Source organism: Pagrus pagrus (assembly GCF_965226575.1).
Source record: "Pagrus pagrus genome assembly, chromosome: 5".
In the NCBI taxonomy this organism is placed as follows: domain Eukaryota; kingdom Metazoa; phylum Chordata; class Actinopteri; order Spariformes; family Sparidae; genus Pagrus; species Pagrus pagrus.
This window is the reverse complement of record NC_140189.1, coordinates 1,571,814-1,588,970: the sequence shown is the minus strand read 5'-3', so window position 1 is coordinate 1,588,970 and position 17,157 is coordinate 1,571,814. Positions and strand designations below refer to the sequence as shown.

The 17,157-nt window shown below is 42.7% G+C and overlaps 1 protein-coding gene across 2 annotated transcripts in view; it reads right to left on the bottom strand.

Annotated features, from left to right (window-relative positions):
• The window catches only part of rell2 (RELT like 2), a 55,427-nt gene that overhangs the window by 15,097 nt on the left and 23,173 nt on the right, over window positions 1-17,157 (bottom strand). Inside the window, exon 1 of one of the 2 annotated variants that reach the window (XM_084353972.1) lies at window positions 8,091-8,181. The exons of the other annotated variant lie outside the window; for it this stretch is intronic. The gene's annotated coding sequence lies outside the window, so the exon portion shown is untranslated. Of the gene's footprint in view, window positions 1-8,090; window positions 8,182-17,157 lie in introns of those variants that run through there. 2 annotated transcript variants of the gene reach the window in all.

Genomic DNA, 17,157 nt, shown 5'->3' with positions numbered 1-17,157 from the left:
GAAGGACTTAGCCTGTCACTTAACCCAGGCTGTGTTCAGCCAGGTAGAAGAACTGCTGACCTGGACTGGGCTGGCTGGAGGGGTTATGGGAGTTTGCCCACCAATCTGCATGTGTTTTGTGAACCTGGAGAAGGCCTTCAACCTGATGAGTACTGTGGGGGGCACTGCATGAGAGTATGGGGTACTGGGGCCATTGCTACAAGCTATCTGGTCCTATAAATTAAAGCTATGTCCATATACTAGCCACAAAGTCAAACACTTTTCCAGTGGGTGTTGAAATTCACCAGGGTTGTCCCTTGTCTTCTATCCTGTTTGAGATATTCATGGAAAGGATCTTTAAGTGCAGCCGTGGTGAGGAGAGTGTCCAGTTTGGGAACCTTAGAATTGCATCCCTGTTGACCTCCAGTAGGTACTGGGGCTGTTTGCAACCGAGTGTGAATCAGTCCAGATTTTAGAGTCAGCATCTCTTAGTCTGAGGCCATGGTCCCCTGCCAGAAAACAGGAAATTGCCCCCTCCAGTTGGGGGGTGAGCTCCAGTCCCAAGCAAGTATATTGGGGTCTTATTCAGGAGTGACAGGAAAATGGAGCGTGGGATGGACAGGCGGTTTGTTGCGGCATCAACAGTTTTGCGGACATTGCGCAGGACCATCAAGTAAAAGCTTTCGATTTAACAGTTGATCTGCGTTCCAATCCTCACCTATGGTCATGAGCTTTGAAAAGTGACCAAAAGAATTAGGTTGCAGGTTAACCCTAACCCTGCTTGAAGTTACACAAGTCGCCTGCCATTTATAGTTATTGACTTGTTGTGCAGTAAAAATCTGATAAGTTACATACAGGTGATGCTGGAAAGTAGCAGTAGTAGACTGAAAAAATGTCATTCAATTCATTACATTCTGACTACTTGGCATTACTGTTATGAGATGAGGCAGGATTTACCGTTGGCAAAGTTCCCTATACATTTTGTGACATTACAAGTTTTATTTTGCATGTCTAACTGTAGCACTGACACTGTTTGATATTGTGACCAGTTAGTAAATCATGAAATAGATCAGCTCCGGCTTCTACCCCCATGAAGAAACGACCAGGCCTGAAGAGCTAGAAGATCCTGCTTGATCAAGCACTGGACTGGATCAAGCATAGTGACAAGTAAGTCTAAAGTGGCTGAAGATTTCACTTATTTGTACTTATAAATCATATATCCTGTGAAAACCATGTGGCTGTCTGATGAACAAGTTTTTTTACTCTGCAGTCCATGTTTCCTCTATGTGATAATGTAATATTGTTAGTTTTGGACACAATTGTTCCTTACGTTTCTCCCTAAAAGAGGGCAGATTACACTGTGATATATGTATTACGAGTACTGACATCATCTGAGTGAAATAAATAATAAATCCTGTCTGTACAATATTTGTATTGTTCATATCTTACATGTACAGAGGACTTTACAAAAAACATTACAAGCACTACAGTGTACACACTATCTTAGTCTGATCTTATCACTATTCACACTGTATAACAAACACAGTCCATACATGTTGATGAGGGTTCTCAGTCATCCAGGTCATAGCAAATCTAGGTGCTGTATCGTAGGCAACTTTCAGTTTCTTGAAGAAACGTCTTCAAGAAACTGAAACAAGTCCAGTTGCCTACGATACAGCACCTAGACAGTCCTTACATGTTGTAATAAAAACATGTCTGAACTAACTGCCCTGCCACATCTTTGTCTTTTAGGAGCAGAATTCCAGTCCAGCCGACCCCAGTGATGAATTACTACCCTGGCCTTTATTCTCATCTGCAGCAGGTCTCATCAACAAGCATTTTAGTGTCCACTATTGCACTGATATTTTTGTTAATTTTGTAAGCTTTGTATTAATGGCAAAACAAAGAAAGGCTTTTTTGTGTAGACAAAAGCTAAACATTCCAACCTGCTGGAAAAATGTTGTGCCAGCTTTACTCAAGGAGGTTACAGTGGTTGTTCAGTGTGCCTGCTTACACAAACCTGTGTTTGTTACACCAATGGAATGAGCTGTGAATGTAAAAATGCAACTGAGAAAGGGTGAATCTTCCAACAATGAATTTGAAAAGAAACAAATGAAATATATAAAATAAATAACAAAAGGGGGTCACGTGATGGCGGTGAGCTGAGCAGACGCTTTTGCCAGAGCTCCGTGCCACTCGGTACTAATTATCTCATTATCCTGACGATAACCGGGCGCTATAAGCCATTTTTGTTATGAACATCACAGGCTATGTCCTTGGAAAACTTTTGGCCACAGTCTTTCGACAAGATGGGAAGAACCAGAGGAAATAAAGACAAAAAAGACGTCCCGTCCGAGCCCGGTGACGATACACAAGATGGCGACCAGGCCGAGTTTGGAACAGCGGGTGAGCTTGACCCTGCCCTTGCCAAAGCTCTGAGCATAATGACTTCCAACATTATTAAAGTTATCGATAAAAAACTCAGCCCTCTAGCCGAAACTATCCACAAGCATGCTACAGAGCTCGAGGCTGCTAGCAAGCGGCTAGATGAAGCAGAGGATAGGCTACTAGCAGTTGAAAACTCCGCCGCAGCACAAGAGCCGAGGATTGTGGAGCTGGAAAAGCAGGTCTGGACATGGCCAAGAACTATAGCAGACGCCTGAACATTCGGGTCGTCGGCTTGGCAGAGGATACGGAGACTGGGCAGCCGGTGGAGTTTTTCGAGTCATGGCTACCCCGAGTCCTAAAGATGACCACAAAGGCCAGTCACATAAAGCTTGAGAGAGCCCACCGCACTCTCGCACCAAAGCCGGATCCGAACAGGAGCCCCAGGTCGCTGCTGCTACGATTCCACGCGTTCAGAGACAAGCAGAGGGTTATGGAAGTGGCTTAATCTACAACGGATCCAGGGTCTCTTTTTACAGCGATTTCTCCTCGACGGTGATGAAGAAACGCAAGGCATATGATGCGGTGAAACAGCGGCTGCGAGAGCGAGGGATGCCGTATGCTATGCTATTCCCGGCTCCTCTACAGGTGACACATGGAGGCTCCAAAAAGAGGTTTTCCACCCCGGAGGAGGTACGCGCTGTCATTGACTCTCTTCCTGGATGTTAACAAAGCTCCCCTTTGTCCAGTTTGGGACACTTTTTCTGCAACAGCCCGAGTTGTTTCCCTACTCATGCTGGTAGGCCATGCTCCGTTTTACAGACATCGTAGCCTACTTTTGAACACTCTGAACATTTTGAACATATTGAACATTTCTTAACCTAGTGGCACGGCTGCTCGTAACGTGAAGATTTCGTTTCCATTATATTTCGATTACTCCCACAGGGAGGACTCTTTTAGTTTTTTTGGCACGCTATTCATCATATGCCGTCAGTTCGCTCTTGGTGAGTTTGAAAGTTGCTTGTATGGTGAACGGTCCCTGTTTATTTGGGGAAAGACCCTCAGCTTGTTTTTCTCTGTTGTACATTTGTTATGCTTGTTCAGTGTAGTTTATGTGTTTCGCTCAGGACATGACATGTATATAAGATTTAAGTTGGTTATCAGTGTGGCATTTTCCACTCCTGCTAAATGTAACTGTCCTATGTATCTGATAATGTGGGTCATGGGATGCATATACAGGATGAGTGTAGGTATAACCGGCTCTGGCTTTTTATCCTGCCCTTATGGCGAATAGTGTCTTATGGCCATGTCTGATTTAAATAATATTAAGCTCTGTTCTTGGAAAATCCGTGGCCTTCAAAAACCTACCAAGAGGACGGCAGTATTATCATTTTTGAAAAAGGAAGATGTTTCTATTGCGTTCCTCCAGGAGACTCACCTGGAGGACAAAGATAATGCTAAATTGCAAAGGAGTTGGGTGGGGCAGGTCTTTGCTACATCATATTCTTCTTTCAGTAGGGGCGTAGCCATTCTGATTAGTAAAAAGCTGGCATTTAGGCCTCTTGATTGTGTTAAGGACAGCCAGGGCAGGTATGTAATTGTTAAAGGAATACTCGCAGGAAAAGAGGTAACATTTATGAATCTATATTGTCCCCCAGCCTATTCCCCTGATTTTCTCTCCAAGGCTTTTGCAGTGTTTATGGAGCGGGCCTCGGGGGACTCTTTTGTGGGAGGAGATTTCAATTGGCACCTTAATCCCTCTCTTGACAAACTTCCATCTGACACTTCTCCCCCTTCTAAGCAAGCAAGGGTGCTTACTAATATATGTCACGATATTGAATATTCTGATGTGTGGAGGAAGCTTCACCCTACTGATTCAGAGTTCACTTTTTTTTCGGCCCCACATAAAAGCTATACCAGAATTGATTACATTTTCATCCCCTCCTCAAAAGTGTCTCTTGCTTTATCATGTTCCATAGGCAACATTGTGCTGTCAGACCTAGCGCCCCTTTATTTGGTATATTCTCTCGCAGAGGATAGGGCGTTGTCACGGCGCTGGAGATTTCAACCTTATCTCCTCAAAGATGACAAGTTTATTTCCTACTTTACTTCAGAATTTAAGATTTTTTATTCGTATCAACTCACCATCCACAGAAAGTCCCTCTGTCCTCTGGGAGACATGTAAAATATACTCCCGCGGACTGATTATGTCTTTTGTTGCATCATTTTATTCCAATCTATATAGTTCAGAACAGCCTGATAATGCCCTGACCCTTATGCGTCAGTTTTTTGCAGATCTGAGACTCCCCAAAAATACGGAGGATCAAAAATTACAACTAAATGCCCCAATTACTAGAGAGGAGGCGCTACTTGCTTTGAAATCTATGCCGTCCGGTAAGGCCCCAGGGCCAGATGGATTTGGATGTGAGTTTTACAAGGAGTTTAGTAGTATTCTTTTAGACCCTCTGCTGTCTATGCTTAATCATTCATTTGAAAATGGGATCCTTCCTCAATCCTTTAGGGAGGCCAACATTTCTCTCATCCTTAAGAAAGGAAAATGCCCGGATAGCTGCACCTCCTATAGGCCGATAGCCCAACTTAACTCTGACCAAAAACTGCTCTCCAAAATATTGGCCTTACGCCTAGAGAGGGTGCTGCCCCATATTGTCAGGGAGGACCAAACCGGGTTTGTCAAGGGCCGGAACTCCTGTGATAATATGAGGAGGCTCCTTAACATCATCTAAATAACCCAGAGCTGTAAGGACCCGGCCCCTCGTGCTGTCTCTTGACGCCGAGAAGGCATTCGACCGGGTCGAGTGGTCGTATTTGTTCTACGCTCTGGAGGAATTTGGCCTAGGCGATAATTTTGTGAATTGGATTAGGGTTCTATATAATACTCCGACGGCAGCGGTTCTGACTAACGGGCTGAGATCCGACAACTTCCCCCTCCACCGCGGGAATAGGCAGGGTGACCCACTCAGCCCCCTGCTCTTTGACATTGCTATTGAGCCGCTGGCCCAAGCAGTAAGGCAGAACACCTTAATTTCTGGTATCTTTGTTGGTGAAAGGGAACACAAAATTACCCTATACGCGGACGACATTTTGATACATTTATCGCACCCCCAAACTTCTGTTCCCTGCCTGATTAAGGTCATTTCGTCATTTAGCGTCTTTTCGGGATATAAAATTAACTTTGCAAAATCCGAGGCTATGCCCCTGGGGTCGTTAACATGTGTTCCAAGTATGGCTGAGCCCTTCCCATTCCGCTGGTCTCCCACTGGTTTCACTTACTTAGGAGTGCATGTGACACCCACTTTTGGTCAGATGTTTAAGTCCAACTTCCCCTCTCTCTTGGATGCTATAAGAGCGGATTTAGACCGATGGGCCCCTCTCCCTCTTTCCTGGCTAGGTAGGGTTGCCCTCATAAAAATGAACGTCCTGCCCAGACTGCTATACCCACTGCAAATGATCTCTATTTTATTATCCAACAAGGTTTTTAAGGTGCTTGAAGGCTGGCTAAGCTCCTTCATCTGGAGCAAAAGGAAGCCCCGTCTTAAGATGACAAAACTTCAAATGGCAGGTTGTGATGGAGGGTTAGATGTACCAAATCTTAGACTTTACCAACTGGCATCACACCTGCGGGTGATTGCAAGCTGGCACAAGTGTGATCCAGCCTCGATTTGGCATGATATTGAATCCTCTCAGTCGAAGTGTCCTCTGTTGAATCTATTGTTTATGAATAACCCTGAATCTGTTAAAAACCTCTGCACTAACCCTATTACTCTCTGTACCATCAGAGCCTGGAGATCCATTCGCTCAATAGAAGGCCGGGCTCAGTTATCATCTCCTCTCACTCTCATTCTTGATGACCCGGACTTCCTGCCAGGCTGTGAAGACCAGGGCTTTAAAGTGTGGGGCACCCAAGGGCTAAAGAAAATAAGTGATCTATTTAAAGGCCAGATTTTATTATCCTTTCAGCAGTTGCAACAGCAATTTGGCTTATTTAATCAGGGTGACTTCTACAGATATTTACAAATTAGAGATTTTATAGTTAAAGATACCACCTTAAAGACTAATAACACCACTTTGTGTGTGGAGAAAGCCCTGTCTTTACAGATTGATAAAAAATGCATTACTGTTTTTTATAAAGCCCTGAACTCCAATTCTCCTCTTACCTCACAAACCACTAAGCAAGCCTGGGAGAAAGATCTGGGTGTTGATATAGATGATGCTGACTGGCAGGAAGTCTGGTCTCAGGCTATGAACATTTCAGTGTGTAACCGCACCAAATCCATACAGTTTAGAACTGTACACCGCACACACATAACACCTGCTGTCAAGAACAAAATGGATGCTAATACTTCCCCGCTTTGCTGGAAATGTAATTCTGAGACTGGTAATTATGTCCACTGCTTCTGGTCATGTGTGAAGCTACAAAGGTATTGGTCTGGTATTGTGAATGAACTGTCTGCTATCTTTGGTGTCTCAATACGGATGGACCCTATGTGCCTTATACTTGGTCTCCAGGATGGTCAGATCACTGACAGTAAACACAGGAGACTTTTCAATATACTGATTTTTGCTGCTAGAAAGAACATTCTGCTCTTCTGGATCAAGAATGCTGCTCCAACAAAAAAATCATGGCACAACATTGTTATGGATTGCATTCCTAGTAAATACATCACATGCGTGCTTCATTCCAAAATAGATGCTTTCTATAAGGTCTGGGACCCTTGCAGCATATCGGGCCCACGCTGTCATCTTCCTTGCTACATGGATTTCCCAGATCAGCCTAGCCTGTCTTTGTGACTTTGTCTCAAGTGCTCACTATCTAGCAAGCACCTTGTAGCCTTGATATGTCTGTATGCTCTGTTTTATTTGTCATCTGGATACTGCCTTGTCTTGCTGTGGGAGATTGAAAGGGAGGGGGCTGGATGGAACTGTTTTTTTTTTTTTTTATTTCTATTTTCATAGCTATTTTTTATTTACTGTACCTTCTTGCCCACACTGCTGTCTTTTCTTTCTCTGTCGTGTCTGAGCAGTTCTGTGTGTTTTGAGTTTTGTGAAAATGTAATAAAAATATAAATAAAAAATAAATAAATAACAAAAAGGATTTGTACTAAACATTTAGAAGGAAATACTGTCCCTTATTAGTTTGAAGCAGCTGGCAGGGAATTACAAATACGTCCTTTAAAGCATGTTTATAGGAGAAAGGTATTCTTAAAACTACGTATTCATAAACTGCCTACAAGCAAACACTAATGCAGCCATACTTTATTTAAGAGATTCTTCTTTAGTGGACATAATATACAGGAGCAAAACTACACAGAGATTTTCACTTTAAATGGCCTCTGGTTTACTAAAAAAGGGGGGAAAAAAGACAGACAAAAGGGAATTAACCAAAACTGTTAGTCCAGCATCTCCGGACACCACACAAACATATTCCTGAACACATCCGCAGACATATTCGAGCTTTAATTCTTGTTTTGTTTTTTTTCTTAACAGTATTTTTTGTTGCTTTTCATGCATGTTCATAGACATTTGCCCATGTAGCCCATTTACCCCTAATCTTATGATTGGTTTTTATTTAGAGATCTTTTGATATGGCAGTCAAGTAACTTTTGCTAAGTTCAAAACCTCCCCTTCAGTGCACAAGCCTTGCAAAATAAAGTATCTCTGTAATGTTTTTCTTTATGCCTGAGAGCTGACAAATAGATTCTTCTTACCAATTTCCTGCCCCTCAGCAGTGGATACATCTGAACATTTGAAAGTCAGCATGGTTGATTTTAAGTGTGCCAGCAAAAGCACAGAAAGCAGCTGTTGGCATTTGGTTGATAAACAATGTAGAAATGTGTGTGCTGGATAAGAAGCTTAAACCAGCAGACAGCGTGTGCCCCTCCTATAGAGTGTGGGTTCCCTTTAGCCCCACCCTTCTGTATTTACACAGAGAGACAGGGACACAGAAAAGATGTGTGTGAAGGAAAAGAGAAAAACATTAAATGAGGGAAACTAATCCTCACTGGTTTAAACATGTGGAGGTCTTTAAACATAAGTTTACTTCTGTAAAACAGTATCTGCTTTACTTGCAGGTACTGTACATAACCCTAGCCCCTAATCCTAATGCATACAGATGATATAGATTCATAAACTTTAAGTATATAATTATGTGTATACAGTTTGTCACATAACATGTCATTGTGAATGTGCAGTAAACAGTAAATATATATGAGTTAACGTACAGCACTTATCAGTGTTGCCCTCCTGCTAGCTTATCAGCATCTATAAACGCCCCTCACACAACATGCAGTCATGCACGTGTGCGTGCAGGCACACACACACAAACACACACACACACACCACACACACACACACACACACACACACACACACACATACACACACATTTATCAGCACTTGTCCCTTCTGAAACATTTTAGGGTGGTTTAGCCTTGATAATGCATATCATTAGCCCTCACTACTAAGCATCCTCAAAATGGCTGATTTGTAATTCGCAAACTTTGTTAGTTTAAATAAATGTTTGTTGATCATTAACAGTGAAATCAGAATTGCAGCAAGTGGTTTGAAGATGATATTTTCAAAATGAGATTTAAAAAATATGGCTTCAAGGTGGAGCTGTCTGTGGGGGTAAGTGTTGAGTATAGGCAAGACCTTGCAATATAATGAGTGCAGATTTCACAAGTTGTGGGGCACAACCAAGATAATGCTGTGTTTGTATATTTACTGAAATGAATGCCAAGTGAGAAAGCCCCATGAAAATCATTCAGTAAAAGTAATTTTGTCAGCCCTGTGTAGTGTGTAAAGTTTATCCTTTCTGGCTGTGTTGCCTCAACAACCTCCACCAATCACAGGCTTTGTGCAGCCTGCATGTCTCCTGAGAGGTGAAACCTGACACAAAAGATGTCTATAGATCACTGGCTGCTGCTGGTAAAGCTTATTGTTATGAGTGCACTGTGATAACTGAAGGCAATGAATGTCTGATTTGGCTTAACCGATGGATTATTAAGACATCTGAATTTTTTTTTTAAAAGTATCCTACATCGACCAGCCACAACATTAAAACCACCTGTTTAATATTGTGCGGCTTCCCCTTGTGCAGCAAAAACAGCTCTGACTCCTTGAGGCATAGTCATAAGATTTCTGGGGGTATCCTGTGTTGTCTGGATCCTTTGGGTCCTGTATGTTGGGTGGTGGAGCCTCCAAGGATCACTCTTGTTCCCGCATACACCCCAGATGCTGGATCGGATTGGGATCTGGGGAATTTGGTGGCAGGGTCAACGCCTTGGGCTCTTTGTTTGTTGCCTCAAGCCAGTCCTCAGTAGCTTTTGTGGTATGTCAGGTTGCATTGTCCTGCTTGGGAGACTACTACCATTGGGATGTGCCGTTGCCATGAGGGGGTATGCTTGGTCTACGACCGTGTTTGGGTAGGTGGTGTGTGACATCCAGATGGATGTTTCCCAGAATAACATGCATTGTAACTAAGAGTGCTCCGATTGATTGGGCACCAATCGCTATACAGTGTATAAGGTTTGCTTGGTGGTCTCTCTAGAATCTGATCAGACGAGCTGATCGATAAACTCAGGAGACAATTTCTCTATGTGCTGCTAAAATGTCACAGCCACACACACCACAGGACTCTGCTGCCCATTGGCTGCTAACAACTAACTAAGTTTCCTCTTGCCAATATCAATATGGATTTACAGTGCCCTCTTGGTTTAACAAGTGCAACATATTGGCATGGTCCTGGCATGGCTTGCTGGTCCTGCCAGCAAGCAGTTTGTGACTGAGGGGATTAATGGATTGGTACTGCAGAACAATTCTTATAACGTTAGGTCTTGCGTTGAGTGGCCAGCCAAATCAATATAACTAGCGCTGACACAGCACTGTTGAGAGAGATAAATACGGTAGGGAGCCTAACAGCATGGCAGCCAGTGTTGGGGAAGTTACTTTTAAAAAGTAGTATTTGCTCGTTACTCGTTACTTCTTAAAAAAGTAATCCTTTACTTACGTTACTCGTTACTTTTATGGTGCTCGACTTTGGGCAGAACCCCATCTGATTTCCTAAATGTGTATAGGCCTACATAAAGTTCTACTATGGAGGACATAACAGGTATTTCTTTTGTGCTCTTTATTGTGAAAAATGCCACAGAGCACTTGACAAGAAAAACAAGAATACAAACAATAATACCAGCCTCGATGCATCTTATGGGCATGTAAGTGAACATAAAACACATAAATACATAACTCTTACATTAAACAGGCTACACCGAAATTGGTGCAAAGCTATAGTGCAAATTGTATCAATAGGCTAGGACAACATGATGAAAACCTCAAAATGGCTCATATGTCTCAAAACAAAACATGCCTCATCTAAATCTAACAGAAAAAGAATAACTTCAAAATGGTTCGATGTTGATGGCGTGTGTAAATAAAATAAAATGGCATAATACAGCTTGAAGGCAAAGACATTTTAGCCAAAATAAAATCAAGCACAACTTAAAGCATGACTAGCCTCAGAATTAACAGGCTATGTTCACTTAATATGCTGGCCCTTCTTCACAGTATGATGGCAGATAGAAAAGAGGATATTGGGCATAGGCTTGAGTTCTGTGTATAGCATGGGTGGCAGCCAGGTAACCTATTCCACATCAGCACAAAATGTGTGATTGTACCTCATCAGGAGCAGTCTTTCAAAACGTTTATCTGAAAGTCTGTTTCTTCTGGGGGTAAGCACAAGACCTCCCAGGCTGAACAGCCTTTCCACCGGTGCACTGGATGGTGTGGCAGTGTTGTATTTCATGAACACAGCTTTCACTCGGGGGAAACTGTTGAGGACTTCTAACTCTGAGCCTGATCTCATGTATTCAAGTACCTCTGAGTCTGCACTGAAGGACATTGCGTCTTCCTCCTCCTCATCAAAAGAAAAAAAGTCCTTCTCATTGACGCTGCTGTGCTCTTGGTTTTTCTTCTCAGCCTGCTCTGTAGCGTGGGGTAGAGTCTGAGTGCGACACTCAGCAATGAGCAGCGCACGCGCCGCTTCTTTCCGCTCCGCTCCCCCAATCCATCTAGCTTTAAATTTCCATAACGTCAAGGCAGCCAATAAAGCTTCCCTGCTCTCCAACACCGGTGCGAATCGCTTCTTGATAGCCTAGGACAAGATGATATAGAACACATAATTTTCAGACACACGACTCACTCTATCAATGGGGGCATAATGCATTTATCAAAATTTAGAATATTTATGAAGAAATGTCCGTTAATGGATAGGCATTTACATGTATATGCCTATATAATTTATATTTATATTTATGCCATAGCCTACACATTTATGTATTATATAAATTGTCTTACCTGTACAATCACACCCGGTAGGTCTGCTGTCATCCTCGACAGTCCATTTTGGAGTGCCAGTGTCCTGGACATCAGGGTCTCCAGGGTTGGTAGAAGAGCACCATAGTAGCTGTCTCCTTGCAATATATCCAGTGCTATTGTCAGGGGTCCCAAAACACTGCAGTATTCCTTGAGGAATAGATGTTCGCGCTCTGTCAGGGCTCTGATGTCCAGTCTAGTACAAAGCGTATTCAAATCTTGGGCCGGGATGTCACTGATGCGGGACAAGGCATCGTGGAAGGAATTCCACCTTGTTGATGTTGGCACAATCATTTTTTTCCCACAGATTTCATCGACAATCTCAGAGGCCAAGGTAGAACGGCTTGCCTTTGTCCAAAGAGCAGCGCACTTCGCCGTTGCACTCCTGTACACACATTTTGAGTCACTGTTGGATGACAGCCATTTGTCAATGTCATTGCACGCGATCAAATTGAGCGTATGCGAAGCACACTTAAAATGCGGGGGAAGAGAAAACTGTCCTTCTGTGGTCCTAAGCAACTCTTCCACATCGGTGAAAACTACACCCTGCTCTTCATCCTCCTCCTTGTCAGGCTCAGGGGCTGCATGTTCCTCCTCGTCAGGCTCAGAGGGTGCATACATCTTAAAGGCTTTAACAAGATTAGAACCGTTGTCCGTAACGGTGGCGGAGATCCTGCGTGAAAGGCCAAACGCTGAGTGAATCTGTTCCATTTCAAAGCCGACAGCATCATATGTATGCCTGCCCTTTATTCTTTTGCATGCGATGGCTGCTTTCTCACGATTCAAGTTGCGTGGATTGATCGAGTGCACTGTGATTCCCAAAAAGCTTCTGTTATGGCTACTCCATATATCCGCAGTGGTTGACACATACTGCAAACTCTCGAAAGTTTTCTTTAATTCCCTCTCCATTTTCTGATAACATTCATCCAGATAGCCCGTGAAAGTTTTACGATCTGGCAGTGGACAAAAGTTTCTGGCCAGGGCACAGTGTACACCTCACACTCAAATTCTTCCCCTTATTTTCAATCAGTTCGAAATAATGGGAATACCTCCATCCCTCAAAAGTCACCGCTGGTTGTTGTGGTTGCTCCGCCGCGCTTGCCATCATGACTGACTGCTCTCTGCATGCTATTGCTAGCACCAGCCTCAATGTGAAATAAGAGCCCGCGACTACTGCGCAAGCACGCAGCTGAGGCAGTGTCACTGTCAAATCTGTCCCTGGGAAAAGTAACGTTGTGCCCAACTGAAAAAGGAACTACGTTTTGTGACCATATTTTCAGTAGTAACGTGTTACACTACTTTTTACCCGAAAAAAGTAGTTACGTTACTGTAACGCATTACACCCAACACTGATGACAGCTAACAGCAACCAGAGCTCACAGCTGACTGAGCTAACAGCTTACAGCTGACTGAGCTAATGGCTTACAGCGGAGGCACACAACAGGACTTATACCCCTTTTCCACTGGTCAAAAATCCCACTTAAACCCGCTAAGATCGGGCATTTGTGTGCAATGGGAATGTATAAACTCATTTACACCCGGGTCAATTGACTCTACAGTAGACACAGGTTTTTATCTCTTCGGCTCAGCTCGGCTTTGTAAATAAGGAGAGAATTCAGGATGCAGTCTATTTGTTTTATTACTGTCCACCATTTTACAGACGCTTCTTTCCCAATGGCTCTATTGTTGTTTTCTCTTCTGTTACAAATTTTTTCCACCACATTCATGAAACATATGTCAGTGACGTACAACGTAACGCTTCAGACACACATCACAGACAGGCTGCCTTGCCTGCCGGAAGTGGGAATGGGGTCAATAGGCAATTTTTAGTGGAAAAATGGTATGAGAGTTTCTTGAACATGAAGTGTTAAACAGTGAACATCAGTTTAATATGACGACATAAGTTTACACTAAATAAATGTACTGAAGTAGACTCATTTTAAGTACAGTTGACTGGAACCTACTTACTTCAGGGCACAAATACATCATTACAAAGACTGAGACAACTGAGACTGAGACACAGAATTATTCCCAATTTCTGTCCCTTTCCTTTTTTTAATATATACATATATTAAATATAATTAGTCCAGATTTACACTGTTCCAGAGTGATGGGTGCATCAGGGTAAGAAGAGAGGCAGATGAAGTGATGCACCCATCTTGCCTAGTGCCTACCGTACAAGCCTGTAGGGGCAGTGTTATGATCTGGGGTTGATTCAGTTGGTCAGGTCTAGGTTCAGCAACATAATGTGCAAAAGAAATTAGGTCAGCTGACTACCTGAATGAATGACCAGGTTTTTCCATCAATGGATTTTTTTCTTCCCTGATGGCTCGGGCATATTCCAAGATGACAATGCCACGATTCATCGGGCTCAAATTGTGAAAGAGTGGTTCAGGGAGCATGAGACATCATTTTCACAGATGGATTGGCCACCACAGAATCAAGATCTTAACCCCATTGAGTGTCTTTGGGATGTGCTGGAGAAGATGTTACACAGCGGCCTGATTCTCCCATCATCAATACAAGATCTTGGGAAAAATTTAATTTCCGGTTTAGCGCCCGGCTTACTTGAACAAGGATAAAATGATTTAATCGTGCAGCTCTTCTAGACTTTCCAAATATTATTGGACCGAATGACTCAAATTATGACAGTGAAATAACTCATTTCGCAGGGGTTGTTGCGCTAAAAGATCTTTTAGAGCTGTGTCTTTCACCATATTAGCTTATGGGAAAAAGTCATTTTGGGCCCCAGTGCACCATGTGACGTTGTAATTACATGGTTTGGCCACTATGAGATTTGGCTTCAAGCCCGGCGCTCTTCCTCTAGGCTTGGTTTCAAGTAGCATCAGTGTTACAACAGTGCCAACAACCGCCTAGTGGTATAAAGTAGCAGACATATAAAGGATGGAGCACAGTACCAGTGTTTTGGATTTCTCCCAGATTTCAAATCTCAAAACTCCTACTCTAACATGTGTGGTGGTGAAGTTTTTGCTTTAGAAGCGGTTATTGTCGCTGATCAAAAACTTCAATCACAGCAGTTTAGCCACATAATGTCCCCCTAGGCCGCCCATACCGGACATTCTAAGAATTAAGGCTAACACAGAGACAACGAGGAAGGTTAATGATCCCTTCCTCGTTGTCTCTGTGTTAGCCTTAATTTGTCAACACTACACCTGATGTTCTATTGGCTGGGAAATTTTGACAAAATTATTGCACAAAAAAACACAAGACAGCAGGAGAGATCTGAGAGCAGAAGTTTTCACAAGCGCAGAGAAGCAGCCTGAGTGTGAGAAGATGGGCTGAATTTCAAGTGCATGAAATCTATGCAAGCAACAATAAATATGAGTGCAAGCATACAGTTTGAGCACAAGCAGATCAATTCTAAGCATGAGTAAAGGATATTTGAGTATGAAGGTGGGGTTTGGAGAAAAAAACAAAAAACATTAAGCCATGCTTTCAAATTTAAAGACAGCGTTCCTAAATAATAGGGAAAAAAACTCTTTATGTTTCTACTGTTTAGCTTGTGATCGTCTTAAAAAAAGATAAAATAATCATCACCATCACAACTTTCCAGAGTAGAAAAATCCTGTCAGAATATAATAAACCTCTGAGTAGTTTGTTGGTGCCTGACAAACCTTCAAACTCATTGATCTGTTACTTGAATTGTACAAACAGCCCCTTGCTCTTTCAGTCAAACAGCATTGAAACAGCAGCTGTGTAGTATCAGCCCTTCTACTTAACAGGCAAAGAAATAGTCCATTAACTTCATTATCAGCAGGTTTTGATTTGCATACCAATCAACAATCAACTACAAATTATGTGGATAACAATTCTAGTTAAACTCAATTGATGTCCATGGATGTGAAAGAACAAATACACAAATGCAGAGACAAACAATAGGTCTGATGCTGAGAGGAAGGTAGTTGATGTTTGCCCACTCAGTCTCACAGAGAGATGACTCAGCATCATCATCATGACATCGACAGAGTTGCCTCCAAGTGACGTACTTGTGCGTGTTCAGTGCTTATAACTGCATTGTGTTGCTCAAAATATAGTCTCATAGAAAATACAGTACAAGAACGATAGAGTGAAGGAGAGATGGGGATGTGTAGTGTGTGTGTGTGTGTATGTCAGAGAACTGTGACATCACAGGGATCTAGAATAGTTTGCATGTGTCATGACAAAGAGGAGAGAGTGTGAGATGGCTGGATTCTTTCTATGGACACCACTGACTGTAGTGATGCAGTAAAACCCAACAGTGAATGTGAATGGTCAAATTTTAAAAAGTTGATTAAAATTGAATTTATGTTCCATTCCCTTCATTTTGTGTCAAGCTCAAAATGTTGCAAGTATAACATTATAAACCTCACATAAGTAATATTTACTGCAGGGCTATTTTACACAACAAGACAAGAACAACAACAACAACAAGGTCAGTGTAATGGACCGAAGCAATGCTAAATCATATACAACCATGGGCACTCACTGTGGTCATGCATCACAGCATATAACAAGCCAAAAACGGAAAGATTTTTTTCATGCGTGTTGTGTCAGAGTGAGAGCAGCTAGCTTATTTAACTTAGTAAGCTTTCTTGCGAACGCTAGCCAGCTGACTTGTTACACTCTGCTGCAAGGGGAAACTACTTCATAGCTGTACCAAGCAGACACTCTTCACTAGATCTTCATGAATGCCTGATGAACAAATTAGTTTGTATGTCTGAGTCAAAATAGTGTTAATAGCATGGATATAGAATTGGATACAGCCTCAGAGGCAGCGCCACATTCCTTCCAGTGAAAGGTGGTCCATAGTGCATGAGGCTAGAAGGTTTTATGTGCGAGTATAGAATTACCCAAATTTTCTGAATAGCTTCTACATTGTGAGGCCCACAGAGTGTGCAGAGCAGTAGAGACTTCTGCCAGCTGAGCCATAGATTTTAAATAGAACTGGATAGTGAACCCAAAGATGACGTCACAGATTTTCAAATCACTTTCCATGGCTCAATGAAAGTTGCACCAATTTAAAATCGCCATGGATCAACAATTCATAAAAGAGTCACAATTGACCATGTTTGCAGTTGTGTCCTGTCAACAAATCCTTTTTCCGTGCTCAGGAGAATTTGTTGCTGCAATGCCACAAATGGCCACTGGACAAAATTCGTAGCAAGGCTGAGCGGCGCCCTAGTATCCAGATCTATATGGAGTTATTATAACTGAGGTTCAGGAACTGGACCAAGCCGCCCCTTCTTGCTGATCTGCCACCCAGGCCCAGCCAATCCAACCGCCTGCATCTCAACCTAACCACCTGTGTCTCATTAACACAAACACCTACGTCAACCTGTTTCAATCACCTGCAAACTCATATAATTAATGCCCAACCAGTGTTCTCCCATTGGTATCAAGTTTTGA